Here is a 20,645-nt window from a genome sequence, read left to right as displayed (position 1 = left end):
GAGCTTCGATCTTCATGCTCTCGTTTAGTAGTTGTCGGAAAGTAGGCTGCATTAGGCCTACAAATTGGGTATGGGGTGGAGAGAGATGGTGTGTTACACTCCAAGGTGTTCCCCAGGTTTCCTTGCCATTGCTTCGGTCTTCTGACTCTCGTTTAGTAGTTGTAGAAAACTACACTGCATTAGGCCTACAAAATGGGTATCGGGTGGAGAGAGATGGTGTGTTACACTCCAAGGTGTTCCCCAGGTTGCCTTTCCTGAGCTTCGATCTTCCGGCTCTCGTTTAGTAGTTGTTGGAAACTACACTGCATTAGGCCTACAAATTGGGTATGGGGTGTAGAGAGATGGTGTGTTCCACTCCAAGGTGTTCCCCAGGTTTCCTCGCCAATGCTTCGATCTTCATGCTTTCGTTTAGTAGTTCTTGGAAACTACACTGCATTAGGCCTACAAATTGGGTATGGGGTGTAGAGAGATGGTGTGTTCCACTCCAAGGTGTTCCCCAGGTTGCCTTTCCTGAGCTTCGATCTTCCGGCTCTCGTTTAGTAGTTGTTGGAAACTACGCTGCATTAGGCCTACAAATTGGGTATGGGGTGTAGAGAGATGGTGTGTTCCACTCCAAAGTGTTCCCCAGGTTTCCTCGCCAATGCTTCGATCATCATGCTCTCGTTTAGTAGTTGTTGGAAACTACGCTCAATTAGGCCTACAAATTGGGTATGGGGTGTAGAGAGATGGTGTGTTCCACTCCAAGGTGTTCTCCAGGTTGCCTTTTCTGAGCTTCGATCTTCCGGCTCTCGTTTAGTAGTTGTTGGAAACTACGCTGCATTAGGCCTACAAATTGGGTATGGGGTGTAGAGAGATGGTGTGTTCCACTCCAAGGTGTTCCCCAGGTTTCCTCGCCAATGCTTCGATCATCATGCTCTCGTTTAGTAGTTGTTGGAAACTACGCTGCATTAGGCCTACAAATTGGGTATGGGGTGTAGAGAGATGGTGTGTTCCACTCCAAGGTGTTCTCCAGGTTGCCTTTCCTGAGCGTCGATCTTCCGGCTCTCGTTTAGTAGTTGTTGGAAACTACGCTGCATTAGGCCTACAAATTGGGTATGGGGTGTAGAGAGATGGTGTGTTCCACTCCAAGGTGTTCCCCAGGTTTCCTCGCCAATGCTTCGATCATCATGCTCTCGTTTAGTAGTTGTTGGAAACTACGCTGCATTAGGCCTACAAATTGGGTATGGGGTGTAGAGAGATGGTGTGTTCCACTCCAAGGTGTTCTCCAGGTTGCCTTTCCTGAGCTTCGATCTTCCGGCTCTCGTTTAGTAGTTGTTGGAAACTACGCTGCATTAGGCCTACAAATTGGGTATGGGGTGTAGAGAGATGGTGTGTTCCACTCCAAGGTGTTCTCCAGGTTGCCTTTCCTGAGCTTCGATCTTCCGGCTCTCGTTTAGTAGTTGTTGGAAACTACGCTGCATTAGGCCTACAAATTGGGTTTGGGGTGTAGAGAGATGGTGTGTTCCACTCCAAGGTGTTCCCCAGGTTTCCTCGCCAATGCTTCGATCATCATGCTCTCGTTTAGTAGTTGTTGGAAACTACGCTGCATTAGGCCTACAAATTGGGTATGGGGTGTAGAGAGATGGTGTGTTCCACTCCAAGGTGTTCCCCAGGTTTCCTCGCCAATGCTTCGATCATCATGCTCTCGTTTAGTAGTTGTTGGAAACTACACTGCATTAGGCCTACAAATTGGGTATGGGGTGTAGAGAGATGGTGTGTTCCACTCCAAGGTGTTCTCCAGGTTGCCTTTCCTGAACTTCTATCTTCAGGCTCTCATTAAATTGTGGTTAAACGGAACAACTGCATTTGGCGTACTAGTTGGTTTGGGGCCTACTATCGGTGTCTGCCACTCCTTGCTGTTCTCCTGGTTTCCTGTCCTGAAATTCCGTTTTCAGGCGCTCGTTAAGTAGTTGTTAATGTTAGACTGCATTTGGCCTACTAGTTGGGTTGGGGCCTACTATCGGTGTCTGCCACTCCTTGCTGTTCTCCTCCACTGAACAAAGCTGTGCCACCTGTTTACTACGGTTGCCAATTTTGAACTGCATTTCGACTACTTACTGATTTGGGCCTACTCTCTGTGTCAGCCTCTCATTCCAGTTGTCCTCCACTGCAATGCCCCCTGGTTATTCCTGTGTTACCAATTTTGAACTGCATTTAGCCAACTTTATTCTTTGGGCCTATATCTGTGTTTCCTCCTCATCCTGCCCATTGCCCAGCCAGTGATAGATGAGTCTGCTGGTACATTGACCCATAACGCAACATTCCCCGTGCACGCTACACAACAACATTGTGACCCTGCTGAAAGTCAGGTTGCTCTTCCCGCATACCATACCACCTTACACGGGGACAAAGAGGAAGGTGCAGATGAAAGTGCAGGTTCCTTCATCAGGTGGGGGGAGGAATACTAGTTGGCGACGTCACTGGCACAGGGCCTCTCATAGTACGCAAAAGTGTTGCTGCCGGTGGGAGGCGCCCCCGCCGTGCAAACACACCGCTGTACTTTGAGGGGCCCTGTGCCAGTGCCAATGCCAACGAGTGGGCCCCCCCTGCTTGCTCAGGTTCACAGCACTTGCAAAGTTGAAATACTTACCTCTCCCTGCTCCACTGCCGTGACGTGGTCCAGATTTCCTGGGCCCACTAATTACTTGAACCAGCCCTACCCACCACAACTTTAGCCAAATGAACCCCAATTTCAAATGCCTTCCAATTATTATAAGGTAAATTACGCTTGACAAGCTTCATTAAGAAGAATGGATGGTTTTGACATTAAAATGGGCACTCTAGGTGTTTTCCTGGCCCCCACTCACTGCCGACTATGCTGCCCCATTGACTTGCATTGGGTTTCGTGTTTCGGTCGATCCCGACTTTACGTCATAATCGGCCGATTTCACTCGACCCGACTTTTGAGATAGTCGGGTTTCGCGAAACCCGGCTCGACTCTAAAAAGGTCAAGGTCGCTCAACTCTACTCAGCAGAGATGTTGGTCCCTGGCTCAAGCTGATACTGTGCGCTTGGTTACTGCTGCCTTTCTAGGCTCTGCCTTTGTAGCCAATACTGATCAGCAGTAAGCAGGCATTTCAGGGACTAAGTCCTGCTTTTCCCATACTGAGCATGCCCACAGGACGACCTCCCATTAGAGGTCGGGGTCACACGCTCAGGTCCTGTAGCAGCTCCTATTGGACCACTAGGAAGGTCCTTGAGTGCTACAGCTATAAAAGGTTTGCATGGCCGCACGGCCATGCGCAAGTATAGACTTGATATGTGTTTGTAGATGAATGTCTGTCGATGGATGAAAGCTCCTTAATCATTCCCATTCTTAGTGTTGATGACTGCTCGAGAATGGTGGAAGCTGCTTAGCGCCCGACAGTGCTACCTGCACATTAAGCACACGTTTCAGTATCTAATTGCAGTGCCTGTCTTTACGGCACTGTGCACAATCAGTGCGCTTTCCTGACAGCCGGTCAGTATAGGGTGGGAATTCCCGCTTGGACTCAGCATCTGACTCAGGGCATCCTCAGATGCAGGCTCAAAAGCCACCGAGGGTCAGAGCGAGTCCAATCACCAGTTTAGTGGGGGTGATTCATAGGGATCCCACTAGTGTCTTTCAGTTGCACCCAGTGATTGCTAACAGGTCGCAGCGTAATTACGGCGACTCTGTGAAGCAACAGAGTTCGCTTCCATTCACACTGGGTCTAACCCACGTGTGAACAAGCGTCCATCTGCCATTACTCAGCAGCAGGTGCTGTCTCTGCACGGTGGACCCCGGACCTCGAACACACCTCATATTCTTTAATATCTAATATCATTTGGTGCGTTCCGCCAGTCCTAGCAAAAGGATTGCACTTACCGTCCTAAAATCCAAACTTTATTGCGACATAAAATTCTTCAGCAGGAGAGCAATGCGGACGACGGCCGTTTCGCACTATTGCGCTTCCACGGCGATGCACCGCGGTGACCGGAAAATGGCGTCCGCATACTAGTACTGCAACTGGGACAAATGCAGTTCCCGTAGCGCAGTACTAGTAAGGCGCATGACGCGAAGGGGTTAATGATCACTATCAATTTATGCGGTAATAACTCTGGAATGCTTCAACAGATCCCACTGATTCTGAGAATGTTTTTTTCGTGACATATTGTACTCTGTGAGTGATTTTTTCGATATGATTTGCCTTTATTTATTTAAAAAAATTTAATTTTGCAAAACTTTTGAGAATTTAGCAATTTTCAAACTTTTATTTTTTATGCACTTAAATTTGAGAGTTACATCATACAAAATAGTTAGTATATAACATCACATGTCTACTTTAAATCAGCACAATTTTTTAAACATAATTTTTTTTTGTTAGCAAGTTAGAAGGGTTAAAACTTGACCAGCGATTTCTCATTTTTACAACCTTTGCAAAACTTTTTTTAGGGACCACATCACATTTGAAGTGACTTTGAGGGGCCTATTTTACAGAAAATACCCAAAAGTGACAATTCTAAAAACTGAACCCCTCAAGGTGATCAAAACTACATTCAAGAAGTTTATTAACCCTTTAGGTGCATCAGAGAAATTTTTGACATGTGGAAGGAAAAAATTTACATTTAACTTTTTGTCACAAAAATTTTACTCCAGACCCCAATTTTTTTTATTTTTGCAAAGGCAACAGGAAAAAATGGACCACAAAATTTGTTGTGCAATTTCTCTTGAGTATTCCAATACCCGATATGTTGGGGAAAACTACTGTTTGGGCGCACAGCAGGGCTTGGAAGGGAAGACTTTTTTAATACAAAATTGTTGGAATAATTAGCGGAGGCCATGTCATGTTTGGAGAGCCCCTGATGTGCCTAAACACTGCAACCCCCACAAGTGAACCGATTTTGGAAGCTAGACCCCTCAAGGAATGTATATAGATGTGTGGTGAGCACATTGAACCCCCAGCTGCTTCACAGAAGTTTATAACGTAGAGTCGTGAAAATAAAAAAAATCTTATTTTTCCCACAAAAATGTTATTTTAGCCCCTTTTATATTTTCACAAGGATAGCAGGATGAAATGGACCCCATCATTTGTAGGTTGAGTTGAAGCCTTTATGGGGAACATTTTGCATCACATGTAGGATAACGTTTATCTGGCACTATACACTAAGCACTCACATCGGGTTTCCTGTTATGATACGGTGGTCTAGGAGCAACATGGAACAAGCTCTGAAGGACGTGGTAACTGTACTGACCGCAGTCCCTAAGCTCAACACAACACTAGAAGTAGCCGTGAAATGCTCCTAACTCTCCCTAGGCATCTCGTCACAACCTAAGAGCTAACTACCCCTAAAGAAAGAAGCAGGAAAACTATCTTGCCTCAGAGAAAATCCCCAAAGGATAGATTAGCCCCCCACAAATAATGACTGTGAGTGGAGAGGGAAAAGACATACACAGAATAAAACCAGGATGAGCACAGGAGGCCAGTCTAGCTAAATAGATAGGACAGGATGGAATACTGTGCGGTCAGTATAAAACACTACAAAAATCCACGCAGAGTTTACAAAAAAAACTCCACACCTGACTAAAGGTGTGGAGGGCAAATCTGCCTCCCAGAGCTTCCAGCAAGACAGAATTAATTCACACTGATAAGCTGGACAAACATAGAAAGCACAGAATGGATAAGTCCACAATCTATGGACAGAAAAGAGCAAGCAAAAACTTAGCTTAGCTGAACTGGTCAGGATAACAGGGAACTCCAAAGAGATGTGAATCCAACCAGGAACCATTTACAAGTGGCACTGGCTGAAGACAGGAAAAAATGGACCACAAAATTTGTTGTGCAATTACTCTTGAGTATTCCAATACCCGATATGTTGGGGAAAACTACTGTTTGGGCGCACAGCAGGGCTTGGAAGGGAAGACTTTTTTAATACAAAATTGTTGGAATAATTAGCGGAGGCCATGTCATGTTTGGAGAGCCCCTGATGTGCCTAAACACTGCAACCCCCACAAGTGAACCGATTTTGGAAGCTAGACCCCTCAAGGAATGTATATAGATGTGTGGTGAGCACATTGAACCCCCAGCTGCTTCACAGAAGTTTATAACGTAGAGTCGTGAAAATAAAAAAAATCTTATTTTTCCCACAAAAATGTTATTTTAGCCCCTTTTATATTTTCACAAGGATAGCAGGATGAAATGGACCCCATCATTTGTAGGTTGAGTTGAAGCCTTTATGGGGAACATTTTGCATCACATGTAGGATAACGTTTATCTGGCACTATACACTAAGCACTCACATCGGGTTTCCTGTTATGATACGGTGGTCTAGGAGCAACATGGAACAAGCTCTGAAGGACGTGGTAACTGTACTGACCGCAGTCCCTAAGCTCAACACAACACTAGAAGTAGCCGTGAAATGCTCCTAACTCTCCCTAGGCATCTCGTCACAACCTAAGAGCTAACTACCCCTAAAGAAAGAAGCAGGAAAACTATCTTGCCTCAGAGAAAATCCCCAAAGGATAGATTAGCCCCCCACAAATAATGACTGTGAGTGGAGAGGGAAAAGACATACACAGAATAAAACCAGGATGAGCACAGGAGGCCAGTCTAGCTAAATAGATAGGACAGGATGGAATACTGTGCGGTCAGTATAAAACACTACAAAAATCCACGCAGAGTTTACAAAAAAAACTCCACACCTGACTAAAGGTGTGGAGGGCAAATCTGCCTCCCAGAGCTTCCAGCAAGACAGAATTAATTCACACTGATAAGCTGGACAAACATAGAAAGCACAGAATGGATAAGTCCACAATCTATGGACAGAAAAGAGCAAGCAAAAACTTAGCTTAGCTGAACTGGTCAGGATAACAGGGAACTCCAAAGAGATGTGAATCCAACCAGGAACCATTTACAAGTGGCACTGGCTGAAGACAGGAAAAAATGGACCACAAAATTTGTTGTGCAATTACTCTTGAGTATTCCAATACCCGATATGTTGGGGAAAACTACTGTTTGGGCGCACAGCAGGGCTTGGAAGGGAAGACTTTTTTAATACAAAATTGTTGGAATAATTAGCGGAGGCCATGTCATGTTTGGAGAGCCCCTGATGTGCCTAAACACTGCAACCCCCACAAGTGAACCGATTTTGGAAGCTAGACCCCTCAAGGAATGTATATAGATGTGTGGTGAGCACATTGAACCCCCAGCTGCTTCACAGAAGTTTATAACGTAGAGTCGTGAAAATAAAAAAAATCTTATTTTTCCCACAAAAATGTTATTTTAGCCCCTTTTATATTTTCACAAGGATAGCAGGATGAAATGGACCCCATCATTTGTAGGTTGAGTTGAAGCCTTTATGGGGAACATTTTGCATCACATGTAGGATAACGTTTATCTGGCACTATACACTAAGCACTCACATCGGGTTTCCTGTTATGATACGGTGGTCTAGGAGCAACATGGAACAAGCTCTGAAGGATGTGGTAACTGTACTGACCGCAGTCCCTAAGCTCAACACAACACTAGAAGTAGCCGTGAAATGCTCCTAACTCTCCCTAGGCATCTCGTCACAACCTAAGAGCTAACTACCCCTAAAGAAAGAAGCAGGAAAACTATCTTGCCTCAGAGAAAATCCCCAAAGGATAGATTAGCCCCCCACAAATAATGACTGTGAGTGGAGAGGGAAAAGACATACACAGAATAAAACCAGGATGAGCACAGGAGGCCAGTCTAGCTAAATAGATAGGACAGGATGGAATACTGTGCGGTCAGTATAAAACACTACAAAAATCCACGCAGAGTTTACAAAAAAAACTCCACACCTGACTAAAGGTGTGGAGGGCAAATCTGCCTCCCAGAGCTTCCAGCAAGACAGAATTAATTCACACTGATAAGCTGGACAAACATAGAAAGCACAGAATGGATAAGTCCACAATCTATGGACAGAAAAGAGCAAGCAAAAACTTAGCTTAGCTGAACTGGTCAGGATAACAGGGAACTCCAAAGAGATGTGAATCCAACCAGGAACCATTTACAAGTGGCACTGGCTGAAGACAGAGCCAGACCTAAATAGCCGAGCAGAAGAGAAGATAAGTGGAGGGAGCTGATGACAGCTAACTCCAAGGAGCAGCCATACCACTAGAAACCACAAGAGGGAGCCCAAGAGCAGAACTCACAAAAGTGCCACTTACAACCACCGGAGGGAGCCCAAGAGCGGAATTCACAACAGTACCCCCCCTTGAGGAGCGGTCACCGAACCCTCACCAGGGCCCCCCGGGCCGATCAGGACGAGCCAAGTGAAAAGCACGAACCAAATCGGTGGCATGGACATCGGAGGCAACAACCCAAGAATTATCCTCCTGGCCATAACCCTTCCAATTGACAAGATACTGAAGCCTCCGCCTCGAAAAACGAGAATCCAAAATCTTCTCAACCTCATATTCCAACTCTCCCTCAACCAACACCGGGGCAGGAGGGTCAACCGAGGGAACAACGGGCACCACATATCTCCGCAACAAAGATCTATGGAAAACATTATGAATGGCAAAAGAGGCAGGAAGAGCCAAACGAAAAGACACCGGATTAATAATTTCAGAAATTTTATAAGGACCAATAAACCGAGGCTTAAACTTAGGAGAAGAAACCTTCATAGGAACATGAGGACAAGACAACCAAACCAAATCCGCCACACGAAGCCGGGGACCAACACACCGACGGCGGTTAGCAAAACGTTGAGCCCTTTCCTGAGACAGTGTCAAATTGTCCACCACATGAGTCCAAATCTGCTGCAGCCTGTCCACCACAGCATCAACACCAGGAAAATCAGAAGGCTCAACCTGCCCAGAAGAAAAACGAGGATGAAAACCAAAATTACAAAAGAAAGGTGAAACCAAAGTAGCCGAACTAGCCCGATCATTAAGGACAAACTCGGCCAACGGCAAGAAAGACACCCAATCATCCTGATCAGCAGACACAAAGCATCTCAAATAGGTCTCCAAGGTCTGATTAGTTCCCTCAGTTTGGCCATTAGTCTGAGGATGAAACGCCGAAGAAAAAGACAAATCAATGCCCATCCTAGCACAAAAGGCCCGCCAAAATCTAGAGACAAACTGAGAACCTCTGTCAGACACAATATTCTCCGGAATGCCATGCAAATGAACCAGATGCTGAAAAAATAATGGAACCAGATCTGAGAAGGAAGGCAACTTAGGCAAAGGTACCAGATGGACCATTTTAGAGAACCAGTCACAAACAACCCAGATAACAGACATCTTCTGGGAAACAGGAAGATCCGAAATAAAATCCATGGAAATATGCATCCAGGGCCTCTCAGGGACCGGCAAAGGCAAAAGCAACCCACTAGTGCGGGAACAGCAAGGCTTGGCCCGGGCGCAAGTCCCACAGGACTGTACAAAAGCACGCACATCACGCGACAAGGGAGGCCACCAAAAGGACCTAGCAACCAAATCTCTGGTACCAAAAATCCCAGGATGACCAGCCAACACTGAACAATGAACCTCAGAAATTACCTTACTTGTCCATCTATCAGGAACAAACAGCTTCCCTACTGGACAGCGGTCAGGCCCATCAGCCTGAAATTCCTGAAGCACCCGCCGCAAATCAGGGGAGATAGCAGAAAGAATCACCCCCTCCTTAAGAATGCCAACCAGCTCAAGGACTCCAGAAGAATCAGGCGAAAAACTCCTAGAGAGGGCATCAGCCTTCACATTCTTAGATCCCGGAAGATACGAGACCACAAAATCAAAACGGGAGAAAAACAGGGACCATAGAGCCTGTCTAGGATTCAGCCGCTTGGCCGACTCGAGGTAAATCAGATTCTTATGATCGGTCAGGACCACAACACGGTGTTTAGCTCCCTCAAGCCAATGTTGCCACTCCTCAAACGCCCACTTCATAGCCAACAACTCCTGATTGCCGACATCATAATTGCGTTCCGCAGGCGAAAACTTTCTGGAAAAAAAAGCACACGGTTTCATCAAAGAACCATCAGACTCCCTCTGAGACAAAACGGCCCCTGCCCCAATCTCAGAAGCGTCGACCTCAACCTGAAAAGGAAGAGAAACATCCGGTTGACGCAACACAGGGGCAGAAGTAAATCGGCGTTTAAGCTCCTGAAAGGCCTCAACAGCCTCAGAGGACTAATTAGTCACATCAGCGCCTTTCTTCGTCAAATCAGTAAGGGGCTTAACCACACTGGAAAAATTGGCAATGAAACGGCGATAGAAATTAGCAAAGCCCAAAAATTTTTGAACACCCTTCACAGATGTGGGTTGGATCCAGTCATGAATAGCTTGGACCTTAACAGGATCCATTTCTATAGACGAGGGAGAAAAAATAAAACCCAAAAAAGAGACCTTCTGAACTCCGAATAGGCACTTAGACCCCTTCACAAATAAAGCATTATCACAAAGGATCTGGAACACCATCCTGACCTGCTTCACATGAGACTCCCAATCACCGGAAAAAATCAAAATATCATCCAAATATATGACCATGAATTTATCAAGATAATTGCGGAAAATATCATGCATGAAAGACTGGAACACAGATGGAGCATTAGAGAGCCCAAATGGCATCACAAGGTATTCAAAATGGCCTTCGGGCGTATTAAATGCAGTTTTCCATTCGTCACCCTGTTTAATACGAACAAGATTATATGCCCCTCGGAGGTCAATCTTAGTAAACCAACTAGCCCCCTTAATCTGAGCAAACAAATCAGTAAGCAAAGGCAAGGGGTAATGGAATTTGACCGTGATCTTATTAAGAAGACGATAATCAATATAGGGTTTCAAGGAGCCATCCTTCTTAGCAACAAAAAAGAAACCCGCTCCCAATGGTGACGAAGAGGGCCGAATATGCCCTTTCTCCAAAGATTCCTTAACATAGCTCCGCATGGCGGCATGCTCTGGCACAGACAGATTGAAAAGTCGGCCCTTAGGGAACTTACAACCAGGAATGAAGTTAATAGCACAATCACAGTCCCTATGTGGGGGAAGGGAACTGGACTTGGGCTCATCAAATACATCCTGGAAATCCGACAAAAACTCAGGGACCTCAGAAGAGGGGGAAGAGGAAATTGACATCAAAGGAACGTCACTATGTACTCCTCGACAACCCCAACTAGTCACCAACATAGTTTTCCAATCCAGCACCGGATTATGTTCCTGTAACCATGGAAATCCCAGTACAACAACATCATGCAGTTTATGCAACACCAGAAAACGGCAATCTTCCTGATGTGCAGGAGCCATGTACATAGTCGTCTGTGTCCAGTACTGAGGTTTATCCTTGGCCAAGGGTGTAGCATCAATGCCCCTCAAAGGAATAGGGCTCTGCAAGGAAAAACCACAGCGCCTGGCGAATTCTAAGTCCATTAAGTTCAGGGCAGCGCCTGAATCCACAAATGCCATGACAGAAAAGGACGACAATGAGCAAATCAGGGTCACAGATAAGAGAAATTTAGGCTGTATAGTACTAATGGTAACAGACCTAGCGACTCTCTTAGTACGCTTAGGGCAATCAGAGATAACATGAGCCGAATCTCCACAGTAAAAACACAGCCTATTCTGACGTCTGAATTCCTGCCGTTCTATTCTAGTCAAAATCCTATCACATTGCATAGGTTCAGGACTTTGCTCAGAGGAAACTGCCATATGGTGCACAGCTTTGTGCTCGCGCAGACGCCGACCAATCTGAATGGCTAGAGACATAGATTCGCTCAAACCGGCAGGCGTAGGAAAGCCCACCATAACATCTTTAAGGGTTTCAGAAAGACCTTTTCTGAAAATAGCAGCCAGAGCCTCTTCATTCCATTTAGTCAGCACAGACCATTTTCTAAATTTCTGGCACTATAACTCTGCCGCTTCCTGACCTTGACACAGGGCCAACAGGGTTTTTTCTGCATGATCCACAGAATTAGGTTCGTCATACAATAATCCGAGGGCTTGAAAAAATGCATCTACATTCAATAATGCTGGATCCTCTGTTTCAAGAGAAAAAGCCCAGTCTTGAGGGTCACCACGCAGCAAGGATATGATGATTTTTACTTGCTGAATGGGATCACCAGAAGAACGGGGTTTCAAAGCAAAAAACAATTTGCAGTTATTTTTAAAGTTCAAAAACTTGGATCTGTCCCCAAAAAAACAAATCAGGAGTAGGAATTCTGGGCTCTAAAGCCAGAGTCTGGACAACATAGTCCTGGATACTCTGTACTCTTGCAGCAAGTTGATCCACACGAGAAAACAAACCTTGAATATCCATGCCAAAGCATATATCCTGAACCACCCAGATATCAAGAGGAAAAAAAAAAGACAAACCAAAGCACAGAAAAAAAAATGGTTCAGAACTTTCTTTTCCTTCTTTTGAGATGCATTTAATTCATTTTTGGCCACTTGTACTGTTATGATACGGTGGTCTAGGAGCAACATGGAACGAGCTCTGAAGGACGTGGTAACTGTACTGACCGCAGTCCCTAAGCTCAACACAACACTAGAAGTAGCCGTGGAATGCTCCTAACTCTCCCTAGGCATCTCGTCACAGCCTAAGAGCTAACTACCCCTAAAGAAAGAAGCAGGAAAACTATCTTGCCTCAGAGAAAATCCCCAAAGGATAGATTAGCCCCCACAAATAATGACTGTGAGTGGAGAGGGAAAAGACATACACAGAATGAAACCAGGATGAGCACAGGAGGCCAGTCTAGCTAAATAGATAGGACAGGATGGAATACTGTGCGGTCAGTATAAAACACTACAAAAATCCACGCAGAGTTTACAACAAAAAAAACTCCACACCTGACTAAAGGTGTTGAGGGCAAATCTGCCTCCCAGAGCTTCCAGCAAGACAGAATTAATTCACACTGATAAGCTGGACAAACATAGAAAGCACAGAATGGATAAGTCCACAATCTATGGACAGAAAAGAGCAAGCAAAAACTTAGCTTAGCTGAACTGGTCAGGATAACAGGGAACTCCAAAGAGATGTGAATCCAACCAGGAACCATTTACAAGTGGCACTGGCTGAAGACAGAGCCAGACCTAAATAGCCGAGCAGAAGAGAAGATAAGTGGAGGCAGCTGATGACAGCTAACTCCAAGGAGCAGCCATACCACTAGAAACCACAAGAGGGAGCCCAAGAGCAGAACTCACAAAAGTGCCACTTACAACCACCGGAAGGAGCCCAAGAGCGGAATTTACAACAGTTTCCCTTTAAATCTCTGAGTGACGTAATTCAGATGAAACCTTCAAGGGGTCCATTCACTATAATGAGGCAGCAGAGTAATTCTGGACTTCGTCTGGCCTCTGTTCAACAGTGTCCTTTTTTTCAGAGGTGCAAAAAACTGTGGCTGATGGCACTTTTATGCACTCCTAATAAAAAGACGGACACCGCCGGATCACAGGTCAGACAGTATCCACAGTGTCATCTTCTGCCTCATAGGGAATGTTCAGTCAGAATCAGGTATTTCAGAGATTTACATGGAAACCCCGGTGTAAGAGCTCAGCGCTAGAGTGCAGGATAAATATGTGTCGAGCCTTACTGTGATCTTTGGGAGGCAGAATGAACAAATCAACAGCAGGTAAAGAATAGGTTTAATGTAATTTTTATGCCATTCCTGTTGAAATATAAATGATTAGACAACTTTATTCTTCAGATCGGTGCGAATACATACTAGATTTCTATCTTTTTTATGTTTGACTGCTGTCACACACTAAAAGATAAAGAGAGTTGCAAACTTCGGTACTCAAATGCAGCATTTTTATTAGTAGTAAGCCAAAACTATATACCATATATTAGACCCAAATTAATTCAGATACACATCAATTGACATTTCAGCTAATCATGATCTTTTTCAAGATATATCTGTATCCAGAAAAAACATGAAAGTATTAATTCAAATTACACAAATATAATAAGTCATAAAATTGAGTTAAGTTAATATATAATATACATGAAAGAATATATCATCAAATGTTTTATACATGAAAAAGAGAGGAGGATTAGAACATAAATCCTCTGCTTACATTATAAACGTCTGGTAATTATAGTTCCAGGAGATAAACTGCTACAGGTGCCTCTCACAAAATTAGAATATCATCAAAAAGTTAATTTATTTCAGTTCTTCAATACAAAAAGTGAAATTCATATATTATATAAAGTCATTACAAGTGTTTATTTCTGTTAATGTTAATGATTTTAGCTTGCAGCCAATAAAAAACCCAGACGTCATTATCTCAGGAAGTTAGAATAATTAACAAAAACACCTGCAAAGGCTTCCTAAGCATTTAAAAAGGTCACTTAGTCTGTTTCAGTAGGCTCCACAATCATGGGGAAGACTGCTAACTTGAGGCAGTCATTGACACACTCCACAAGGAAAGTAAATTTTGCATTTCATTTGGAAATCAAGGTCCCATTGTCTGTAGGAAGAGTGGAGAGGCACACAATCTAAGCTGCTTGAGGTCTAATGTGAAGTTTCCACAATCAGTGATGATTTGAGGAGCCATGTCATCTGCTGGTGTAGATCCACTATGTTTTATCAAAACCAAAGTCAGCACAGCCGTCTACCAGGTAATTTTAGAGCACTTCATGTTTCTCTCTGCCGACAAGCTTTTTGGAGATGGAAATTTCATTCTCCAGCAGGACTTGGCACCTGTCCACACTGCCAAAAGTACCAGTACCTGGTTTAAAAACAACAGTATCACTGTGCTGGATTGGCCAGCAAACTCGCCTGAACTTAACCCTTAGAGAATCTATGGGATATTGTCAAGATATTGACAATGCAGATGAGCTGAAGGCTGCTATCAAAGCAACCTGGGATTCCATAACACTTCAGCAGTGCCACAGGCTGATCGCCTCCATGCCATGCTGCATTGATACATTAATTGATACAAAAGGAGCCCAAACAAAGTATTGAGTGCATTTACTAAACATACATTTCAGTAGGCCACCATTTCGGATTTTAAAATCATTTTTCAAGCTGGTGTTATAAAGTATTCTAATTTACTGAGATAATGACTTTTGGGTTTTCATTGGCTGTGAGCCATAATCATCAACATAAACAGAAATAAACACTTGAAATAGATCTCTCTGTTTGTAATGACTCTTTATTGTATTTGAGTTTCACATTTTTTATTAAAGAACTGAAAATTTAACTTTTGGATGATATTCTAATTTTGTGAGATGCACCTGTATATCGATGTGTAGATGGCATGATATAAGAAGAAAACAAGGAATTTTATGTTATCTAGACTTTTGCACAAAAGGTATAGTATTAGATGAAACAAATAAATTTATAGAAAGAAATAGATGGGTTGAAGGTGCAAGAGATCAAAAGGAGGGAAGAATGTGAACAAAATTTATATAAAAGAAAACTCTAGTATATATAAAAAGAAGTCTGGTACATATAATATTGTGGAAAAACCTATCTATAAATAACAAATTTATGATTATTCACTTGAAAAGAGTAACTGGGTGCAGGAATACAGTATCCAAGGGACCATAGTGCTGTGCCACAGCAGATACACCTTGTCTCTGGGTGTTATCGTGGCTGCAGTCTGTTTTATATAACACTGGTGTTTTCATTTGTCTGCACTATCACCTTTCGGGTATAGCTTTATATTCTTTCTCCCTGCTGGTATTTCCTGCTAGTGATAGTCTCATTTGGATGTCCAGCCATTCTGCTTGTCATGAGGCAGTAATGGGAAAATAAGAGATGAGGAATCTGGGCCCCTAGTACAGCAACAGAGCCCCAAACACCAGACTTGGCTGACACCAGTGAGCTGCTCCTGCTAGGTTGGTCTCCAGAAAGGACCTGTACATCAGCTGCCCAGCAAAACTGCAGTACCACCAGGTTGCCAGTGGGGAAAAACTGCATTTAACCCCCAATGGCCTGAAAGGAAAAAAAGCTATAATGTGTGTGAAACCAGAGCTATCACAAATCCAAAAATAGATCATGACAGTACCCCCCTTTCAATGAGGGGCCTCTGAACCCTCAACACTGGACTTCACCAGTAAACAACATATGATGAGGATGCCTTGATTCACCAGAGTTCACCTCTGCCATCACCTGACCCTTAGGTTTATGGTGAACGCAGCACTATGGAGATAACAATGTAGGCGGCACAAATCTCCAGAGCGCCGCCCTGCGGAATGAGTTGTGTACGGGCATTATTCGGGGTAACTCTAGCTGATAAGTCCCTGGGCTGAGAATGGCTGACACCCGATATGGCCCGAATACCCTCGAACTCCAGATTCCAGTACCATACTTCCACCTGATGTCTTTGGTGGACACCCATACGTATTCATTCAAACACAGGTCCGGACCTGAATGTTTATCCTCACGCATGTATCTGCCACAAGATGGTGAACTCTTTTCAGAACCGACAACAGAGGTGTCCCCCTGTGTCACCAAACTCACACCCCCACTATGCACAGAGGGAACCACCACCCTCCTCTGACCCCTCCTCCTAAGAGGTCTCTGACACATGGGGTTAGCATATAGTGAGGGTAGGGTTTTGCCCCTACTCCCTGGCAGCACCTCTGCTGCCCTCACTGGAGAAGAAGTGGTAGGTTTTAGAACGACGGCAGAGATCGTAGCTCCCGGGCAGCAGTCCTTACATGACTTACCCCAGCTGACTACTTCCCTGGATCACCAATCTATGACCGGGTTGTGTTTTTCCAACCAAGGGAGTCCTAAGACCATGGGAGTTGACATGCCCTCCAAGACGTAGCACAACAGGGACTCTTCATGACAAGCCCCTTTATGCAGATGTATGTTGTCTATGACTTGGGTAACGCTCCCCTGGCTGAGTGGAACAGAGTCAATGGCCTGGACACTTAGGGGTCTCACTAGCATCCTATACCTCAGGCCGTGGGTCTGGACAAAGTGAACATCCACCAGACTGACACCTGCTCCACTGTCCAAAAGCACCGGAATTGTCTGGAGGAAATATACACTCCCTGGTCGCCTCCCTCCACACGACCAAGGGGATGCCTCTTCGGAGTGGATGATGGTATTTTGGCACGAGCTGGGCAGACATTGATTAAATGACCAGTCTGCCCACAGTAAAAACATGCCCCCACACCACGACAAACCGCAGGCAACCCCGTTTGGGAACCAACTCCTCCCACCTGCATGGGTTTGTCAACCTGCACCAATGTGTCCTCTTCCCTAGCAATGACTACGGGGGGAACATTAGATGTATTCCTCTCCCTCAAGCGTCTATCCACCTGAATGGCAAGGGACATGGCGGCCTCCAATGACCTGGGGGTGGTGTACTGCACCAGAGAATTCTGTAACCTTGGGGACAGACGACTGAATAAAATGGCTCCTAAGGGCAGGGTCATTCCACTGTGTATCCATGGCCCACCTCCAGATCTCTGAGCAGTACTCCTCAGCTGGCCGGCCCCCCTGTTTGATCTTACGGAGTCAGGATTGCGCCAGAGAGACCTCATCAGGATCACCATACACCAGCACCAATGCTGCGAAAAACTTGTCCACCGACCGCAAGGATGTTGAACTGGTTGGCAGGGAGAAGGCCCAGGACTGGGGATCACCCTTGAGAACTCCATGATGAACGAGGGCAGAGCCTGAAGTACAACTTGCAGGCTTCCTTGAAAACCAAAAATGTATCTCTCCCTCCAGAAAACCTGTCAGGGAGAGATATCTTGGGTTCTGGTAGACCCTGCACCTGAGCTGAGGCCCAGAACCCCAACAATTGCTGCAGCTGCAGCACCACCTCACCACGCAGACCCTTAAGCTCATCAGTGATGGACTGGAGCAGTTGGGCAAAGGCCTGCATTTGAGCCATGGCTCACCAGAAAAAAAACAAAACAAAAAACTGTAACATCGGTTTGTGATAATGTCACAGGGCAGTAATGGAAAAACAGGAGATGAGGAATCTGGGCCCCTGAACTGCCCCTCAGGCTAGGGGGAGCCCTGTCTTTCCTTAACTTGGGTGTACCCTTGAAGGTAGGGAGGCCCATGTCACTGTCCTGTCCCTATCTCCTGTTAAACCCTTAGCTAAACCCCTAACCCCCACACCAGGAGGTGAACAAAGTAAACAGCACCACAAAGCAAATAAACAGGATGACACAATATGAGAGTAAGTGGAACACAATACCAAAAGGTGAATGCACAAACTACAAAGGGACAAAGTAACAAAAAAATCAGCACTTAGCTTGTGCACACCGCTGCTAAACTCCATACCACAGATAGTATAGCAACAGAGCTCCAAACACCAGACTTGGCTGTGGGCTGACACCAGATAGGTTGGTCTCCAGAAAGGACCTGTATCCCCAACAGTCAGCTGAGGCACCAGGTGACCTTTTAAAGGATCTTTTCCTTTTTAAGCACACTTTCCATTTTGTAGGTAATTTACACGCTGCTCTGCCCTACAGTTCTTTACGACTGAAGCACTTAACAGAATTTCAGGCACCACAGGTCCAAGTTGCAATCATTCTACACTGTGGTTAGGGCTATGTCAGCTCATGCAGGATCCACTGGGGACAGCTGGGTAAGAATCTCAAGTCTGTACAGGAATCAGCAGGGTCACTTGCAGTTTTTTAGCTTATTTCCACAAGTGAGTTGCTACACTAGCATAACAAATGGTTAACTTTTGACAATATTTTCAATAACAAAAATGCTTGGTAGATGGTTACATATACAGAAAGCAAAATATGACACCAGGCTGCAGTGTTGGTATGGTGTGTATGGTTGGAAAATTGGACTAGTAAAACACATTTTTTAAACAAAATTCTATCCCCTTGCCAATAATGAAAAAACAAACAAGCAAACAAACAAACAAAAAAGCAACAACAGCAAAATGCTAGTTAGGTACACCTCAAAAAGCCATCAGCAACAGGCTGCTGCATTGGAGTAAGCTGTACAGATGTAAAATGGATATGCAAAAAACATTGTTTATGACCTGCACACCCTGGGAGGTAGACAGTGAGAATTAAATATCTGGATTTTGGGGATTTTTTTTATTTTTAAAAACAATTTTGCCACCTTGCACAAAAAAATATTCCACTGCAGTGCAAAAGCTTACTAGAGTTTCTGCTTTCTAGTGCATCAAGAATGGAAGTTAAATGATGCAATTGGAATTGAAATTCAAATGTAGTGGAGCATATGCCAGCTACATCATATCAGTAATCAATCACACTGAACCATTACACTGAACCAGTCACTGTTGATGGCACCCCCCTGCTTTTCCTTCCTATCTCATTTAATGAGCTGCAAGCTTCGACATCCTCTTACTTTTATGAACTGCCCTAAATTGGCTGCTGCATTCCCTGTCTTGGATTTTATACACGCTATAAAAGTATCTCCTGATTGGCTGCCCTACACCATGTCATGTGATAGCTACAAGGTATTATGGAGAAGCCAAAGTGGTCATGCCTGGGGTCATGCCAGTCATCTTTGTCTAATACATCTTCTGCATTGTCTAAAAATAGCAGCAGGCATTCGATTCAAATTGCTCATTGTTCGATTTGCATATAACTGCACATTTCATAAAATTCTACTAAAATTTTATTTGCATTGAAAAGTTTCTCTCATCTATAAAGTGCTACCTCTAGTGAAGAGCGAATATGCTCGTTACTTGAGATTTCTCAAGCATGCTCGGGGGTCCTCCAAGTATTTTTTAGTGCTTGGAGTTTTAATTTTTCTTGCCGCAACTGAATGATTTACATCTGTTAGCCAGCATAAGTACATGTGGGGGTTGCCTGGCTGCTAGGGAATCCCCACATGTACTTATGCTGGCTAACAGATATAAATCATTCCGCTGCGGCAAGAAAAATTAAAACTCCGAGCACTAAAAAATACTCAGAGGACCCCCGAGCGTATTCGCTCATCACTAGCTACCTTTCCATTAATTCGTAGTTTCTGTAAAAAATGTAAACTTTTCAAAAATCTTTACACCTTAAATATTTTTTTTTTTAAAACAAATATATTAGGGAAATTATTTTGTTGTATAAGTCTTGTATAAGTGTTGCAGGTTCTTTTGTTGTGTAATTTCTGATTGCGATGCAACTGTTGTATTCTTTCTTGGTGACCACCATTTTAGTTAAGTGCTACGAATATATACTAGAAAGGTGAGTCTAGCTTTTGGCTCTATTTTAAAGTTTATACAATAAAATTACATATATCTTTTAGTCATGATAAATTGTAGCCAGCTTTATAATCCAGATCTTCATTATCAGTGCTGGAATCTTCACTCTTAAAATCTTTTTTCCACCTTTTTTTAATTTCGATTGTTGAGACCAAAATTATAAAACATCCGAATTACCACCACCGGCTATAAATGTTTCTAACTTAGATTATCAATTGTCCTAATTGGCTAAAGATTTGTCGTGTGTGTGGCCAGATTTACGCTAGTAAATCCACTTCTCTGCAGCTGTGTAATAGGTGTACTATTTGTACTGGGTATTTGCTCAGAACTTTTGACTTGGAAAGTCGTATCATGCTGTTAGAAGTGGAGCTGGTAATGGATAGAAGGAATTAAGGTTTCACATTTTGGCCTTATTGTAACATAAATTTAATTGTAATTGCTCTATAAAAGCTTGCAGCTGTCTCTTTCCTTTGTAAAAAAAAAATGAAAATAACTAAAGGATTTATAAACTATTTCTTGT

The sequence above is a fragment of the Ranitomeya imitator genome, chromosome 1 (genome assembly GCF_032444005.1).
Source record: "Ranitomeya imitator isolate aRanImi1 chromosome 1, aRanImi1.pri, whole genome shotgun sequence".
Classification (NCBI taxonomy): Eukaryota; Metazoa; Chordata; class Amphibia; order Anura; family Dendrobatidae; genus Ranitomeya; species Ranitomeya imitator.
The sequence above is the reverse complement of the archived record's forward strand: the minus strand, read 5'-3'. Positions refer to the sequence as shown.